At 39.1% G+C, this 6364-nt stretch overlaps 1 long non-coding RNA gene across 1 annotated transcript; it reads left to right on the top strand.

Moving 5' to 3' along the window:
* The first annotated feature begins 4834 nt into the window (after window positions 1–4834).
* Window positions 4835–6157, top strand: LOC148792014 (uncharacterized). Its single transcript, XR_016068611.1, has 2 exons — window positions 4835–5386; window positions 5591–6157. It is a non-coding gene; the product is annotated as an uncharacterized LOC148792014 (long non-coding RNA).
* The last annotated feature ends 207 nt before the right edge of the window (window positions 6158–6364 follow it).

Below are 6364 nucleotides of genomic sequence, written 5' to 3'. Positions count from 1 at the left end.
CCTCCTTGCTGAATTTTCCTCAACTGTCAAGAAGAGTGTGGACTAAATTGGACAGATCGTATCAGTTTATCATGCTGATTGCCGAGTTGATGCATTTAGACAAAATTCGACGAGGAATTCTAGCAGATTATTTTTTAAACTCTACTGATAACCAATTAGATGATTTTTTATCAAAATTTATAGGAAATTTTGATTGGTCAAAGTCTTTCTGTCATTGTAGATTTTTTCTAATAATTAAATAACATAAAAATTGCTCCATTGTAAAATTTTGAAAATACAAACTAAAAAATATAAAAAGCACAAGATTCAAAGTATTAATACACCCTATCAAGGTGTATGAATTTTTTGAACCTTGATAAATGCTTTTAAAGTGGGCTGGCAGGTAATGTGCTTACACAATATATTCGAAGGGACAGTTGTCAATATTATGATAATGTTTTTATACGATGTATTCACCATTTTTTTTTTTATAATTTCAAGAGTTACACGAGACAGGGTGTAGAACCACCACTCAAATCACAACAAATAAAACCTAGAGATTTAGGCTGTGTTTGGTTTGAAAGAAAAAGTAGGAAAAGGAAAAAAAAGGTAAAGAAACTTTTACAAACCTTGTATAGGTTTTTCTGTTTTCCTACATTTTCTTTCAAACCAAACATAGCCTTAGGAAAAAAACAAAGAGAGAATGACTGTTCAATCCACCTCAGAATTCATAGTCTTATCGTACAGGTGGAATGAATCCTGACTGTGGATTGATGCCAAATCCACCAGCAGGATGCGATTTATAGAAAGGGGGGCTCCTAAGTGTACTCCAAAGAAACAACCAGAAACATCATTGATGTGCGCAAAGTTGGCCGATAGTCTGCAGCTTTATTGCGTTCATTTACCCTTCTATCTCTGTTCTTAGAGACCTGCAATCCTCTATGATAGTCTTCGATCTCCACAGAGGATCACACAGTTGTTTAAGCTGTCAATTACTAGTTCTGAACCACCTTCGATGATGAGATCTTTTGTTGGTGAAGTTAAGCATCACGTTGTGGGAGGCAGCCCAAGCCTCAACCATATTAATAGAACTAGGACCAATTTTGTAAGCCTTTGGCATCAAGGATTCTTGTTGAACTAGGACCAATTTCTAGCAACACAGGTAAGGGATGCAACTTGAATCGGGTTTGATTGGAAAATTAAATTTTTAATGGATCTGAACCCTTATCTGATTTCGATGTAGTTAAAATTCTTTTTTTTGTACTTTTTTTTTTCAAGTAGAGAGGAAAGAAAACTAAAAACCAGAAGACGAGAAAATTCCAAAACACCACGTCCATGTATAAAATCGTTTTCCCTCATTCCCTTAACGATGACAGATTGACAGAGCTTGATTTCCATGTGTTTTTGGAGGAAAAAAAAAATGAGAAAAGAACAAATTTTCTATGTCTACATGCACGGGGACAAAAATAGTTCTATCCAATTAACATGTGGTTACAATTTATGTTTTCTTATTTTTCTTAAATTTATTTAAAACATAACAAAAGTATTATATAATGAGTTATCTAATAATATTTTAAAAAAGTGCAAGTATATATCAACCTTCATGTATATAATATATTATTAGATGTTGAATGCATTAAAATGTATTACTTTAAACAAAAGGAAGTGATTTGGGCAAATCCCATTTTGAATAACAGAGGACTTGTTTAATAAAGGAAGTGCTTTAAAAGGCATAAACACTCATGTGTTTTGACTTTTATACTTTACCCGTGAGGATTTTTTTTTGGGTCTTTTTACTAGGGATATGCTTGTTCATAAAAAAATGGGATCTGCCCCCAGTCGAACTAAAAGTATCTTTTTTTTTATTCATTTTTATTTTAGAGTCATTTTAGTCTCCAAATTTTAAAACATGACAATTCAGTACTCCAATTTTCAAAATGTGTCAATCTGGTACCTGCCGATCTGTCGTTAACCAACCCGTTAATCAGCCGTTAAGTGGTATTTGAAAAGACACAAATGCCTTTCAAGTGTCATCTAATTCTCTTTATCAATTATCCAAACATTAACAAAAAATGAACAATCCTAAATCTTTGCATCTTCTATTCAAGAAAATTGGGGTCACATCTCGATGGTTGATAAAGGATTTGATACTATTCATTTTTTGTCAACATTTAGATGGTTGATAAAGAGAATTAGATGACACTCGAAGGGCATTTGTGTCTTTTCAAATACCACTTAATGGCTGATTAACGGATTGATTAATGGCAGGTACTGGATTGGCGCATTTTGAAAGTTTGAATACTAAATTGTTATATTTTAAAGTTCAGGGATCAAGTAACACTAAACCCAAAGTATAGGGTATTAATCGGGATTTTGCACTATAATCAATTGAGATGTAGAATTAATGTTATCAATGTATGTGCCTGATCTACGTGGTTTTCCTCCGGCCCATTCAAATTTTAACCTAAGTTGCAGCCTTATTTATTTATTTTTGGGACAGCCTTAATTATCTTTACAAATCCTCGTTGTTGTAGTGTATTATTAATATATCCCCTTCTATCCCTTAAAATTGTCTCAGATATTTTACCATATTGACACCTTAGAGGCAAAATAAAGCCTTAATTATAACCATGGTTTTTAAAAACGAATCAGTGATCGAATCGGTCAGGGGTTTGGTTACCGGTTCGAACGGTCCAATTGTTCGACCCGAACGTCCGGCCCATTCTGACAAAAAAATAAAAATAATAAAAAATTGGAAAACGATCAAAACCGTTTGAACAGTTAACTGATCGGTTCAACGGTTTGCTGACCAAAATCAACAGTTTTGGGGAAAAAAGCGGTTTTGGAGAAAAACGGAACCGGTCAGAACCGGTTCCCGGTTTTTCCGGCCCGACCGTTTGGTCTGGTCCAATTTTAAAAACAGTGATTATAATTGATAAATCATTCACTCTACGTGCACCAAAATAAGGGTGCATTTGTTTTTTCATAAGTTAGGAAAAATTGATTAATGGGAAAGTTAATCAACCTTTGATGTCAAAATATTAGACAAAGTTACCCCTTATAAGAATTAGAATATATAAGTAAAAATTGTAACTTGCCCAATAAATTTCCTGCTTAAAAGAATACAATAAAAAAAATGTATTTACCTGAGAAAGAATTACCTGCAAAAAACTTGGGGCCCATTTCAATTCCAACCATTTGATTGGGTGGGATGACATTCCCCCATGTGAGGGAATGGCCATCCCCTCCCCCTCCCTTGGGAATAACATCCTATTCCAACTTATTTGAATTCCTGTTTGAACCAAACAGACTATAAGAATACAAGAATAGATCATTTGGATTTTGATTCCGATTCCTATTATAAGCAAAATGGACCCTTTCTAATTTACCAAAAGAAATAATAAGGCCTAAAAATTAACTAAAGCCCAACAAAGACATGAATATATGGCCCACATATTAGATACTATGGACCTTGAAATTGAATGGCCTTGTTTTAGGCCACAACCCAGGTGACCAAACCCAACTGGCCACCTTGTGATGGTCGGTCGAGGACGGAACCATGCCAGGTTATATTCACTGGTTTTGGAACGTCCAAGCTGCTTCCAGCAGGCACATATCACATTTATGCACTGGCTGGATCCGGAAGTTCCTGTGACATCAAAATCAGTGACTAACTACTATTTAGAGTATGAACAGCGAAATGAATCTTTATCTGACGAAATGGGCCTACATCTAATCTTTTAAGTAATTCGGGGCCCCATACCCGAAGACATCATCGTTTGGTGGGTCTCACTCTTTAACAAGAAAAGGCCATTGTTCTTAGCTTGTCCATCTCCTCCTATACACATTTGTCTGCCACTCCCTCCGTCCCCTCCTATCTAGGCAGCCTGATAAAAGGAAATCAATGGTTTCTACTTTCTAGGTGATAATTAATCTAGACTTAACTTCTTTTTCTCCTCATTAGTCTGTGTACAGGCTTTTGAGTTTCGGCATTGGATGCAGAGGAAGCATGTGCAAGAACGTGGAAGTGTCTGCCACTTCTGTCAAAGAGTTAAAAGAGGAGACATGGTGAATGGATGCCTGAGAGTACAGCCATTCACTCATTCCTTGAGAAACGCCAACCAAACAGTCCTTTATGAAAAACGAATCAGTATCTGAGGAGAGGTTCCTTTGGGGTAGGCAGCAATGGAATCTTCTCTTTAATTATTGACGGGTGATGGACTAAAGTTGGCAATGGCAGCGAATTGGGTTTGGTCATTGTTGGTGTATTTGTCTGGTCCATTCTGGCCGGATTGGAAAACTTGAATGAATTGGGCCCATGTCCATCGGCTAAGCTGCGTTTGACAAGTCTTTTTGCACCGTCTTCTGGGCTTTAGCAAAAACTCAATATATCTTTTAGACATCTGCGCTACTGGAAGGTCTTTATAAAAATGACTTTGCCAAACGGCACCTATAGTTTATTAAAGTATGAGGCAGACCAATCTTATGTAGGAGCAAGCTAGGTGGGCGCGGAAAACAAGTGATTCCCATGGAGCCGGCCTTGCCTGACTACAGAGGCGTCAGGCAGCGAACATGGTAGTGGGTCGCCGAGATCGAGAACCGAACAGAGGAGGCCGGCTTTGGTTGAGAACCTTCTCCACCGCTCTCGAAGCTATGATGAGGCTGCCAAAGCCATGTCGTTGTGTACGTTCAACTTTCTTGAAAGCTTTGCATCGAGGAATCTTCACTCTTAGCTGAGGAATGCTCCCAAAGGTAGAACCTAAGCCAGAGCAGTGTGAGTCGGGGATTTACTCAGCCTTGTACTGCAATGGAAGCAGCTGTGTCATTTGAACTTTGGTTGCTGAGCTGACAAGCTAGGTGGCGAGCTGACTATGTGTCGAACTGACCAGGTGGCGAGCTGCCTGTGAGGTGCTGGGCTGACCAGGCTGCCAAGTCTCGCCTGGGCCAGGCTGCCAGGTCGGTGCCTGTGCCAGGTCGCCGGCTCGTGCCTGTACTAGGCTGCCAGGTCGTGCTTGGGCCAGGCCACCAGGTCGGTGCCTGTGTTAGGCTGCCAGTTTGCGTCAGGGCCAGGTCGCGTTTAAGCCAGACCGCCAGGTGGGATACCATCAACTTGGCTAAGACAAATTATTGGCAAAGTGGTTCCGGGTATCACTTAGTTGTTCTGAAGTGCCATTTGTCACAATATCATAGGAGGGCCCAATCCGCCCTCATCACTTTTCATTGGAAGAACTGTTTGATATGGAGGAACTATTGGGGATGTTGGGTCCAAATACTCGTGGGCCAGGACTGAAGAATGAGTACGTTCAATTAGGTGGCTTTGATCAATTGCAGTGTGGTAGTCCATCGGATTTATCGTATAAGCTGTTGAATCCCATTGAACTGGAGGAAGATAACGGGTATGGGCTATGTGAGTATGACGAGCAAGGATTGCTTCAATTGGGTTTTCCTGATTTGTGGTTTTAAGTAGTTTCTTGGAGGACTGAAGGGGGGGGGGGGGACTCTGCTTCATCTTCTGATCTGTACTGAGTCCAGATGTATATATTTTGTTTTTGGGTCTTCTGCCAACTGTTGGAGCTGACGGATGTAAGTTGATTCTCTATTGATTTTTTAGGTTGGAGAACTTGGCTGATATTTTTGTTTTCCGTCCTGGGAGGTGGATTGAAGTACGGCCGGCGTCGGTAACCTCTGATCGGGAAGACATCGATGAGAAGACCCCAGATGGGTTTTATCATCCAAGGGATGTAGTAGAGAGCCCAGTGTTTGATTGGACTGCAGTGAACATCCTTCCAGTAATAGTAGAGCCCCTATGTCAAGATCCGTACGGCTAGCTACTTGCGGCTCCGAATGCTCCGGGTTGAATAGTAATCGGAGAGAGATTCTGCAATAGTAACGATCCACGGAGGCTCTACCATCTCCTTAGCTATTTCTGTCAGCAAGATAATCTACGCCGGTGGTGGCAATGGTTGCAGCGGTGGTGATGATAGTTTCCTTGACATTTGGAGGTGATAGAGAGGAGAGAGAATTGATTTCAGGAAGGGTTGTGTGTCCTTTTCTCTGAAACCCTTATTTACATTTGGAAAAAAAAATAGAAATGAAGGTTTTTTATCAGTTGGGTTTTATTTTGAAAATTTGATAAATTGTAAAGGATAAATTTAATATTTCATTTTTCTTTTTAGTATTTACCGGTGTATCAATTATCAAAAAACTTAAGGATCAGTTTGTCAATTACATAAAAATAGGGATAACTTAAGAGATTTATCCAGATATTAAATATGGGACATTTCTAATTGTGATGGATAAGCCACAATAATGCCAAATAAAACAAACGAAAAGTTAGGCTTAGGGAACTTGAGGGTGACTCTTGGATTTCCAAATCTCTGGTTGG

The sequence above is a fragment of the Nelumbo nucifera genome, chromosome 4 (assembly GCF_055504915.1).
Source record: "Nelumbo nucifera cultivar China Antique chromosome 4, China Antique-T2T, whole genome shotgun sequence".
Taxonomy (NCBI): Eukaryota; Viridiplantae; Streptophyta; class Magnoliopsida; order Proteales; family Nelumbonaceae; genus Nelumbo; species Nelumbo nucifera.
This window is presented reverse-complemented; position numbering and strand designations above follow the sequence as displayed.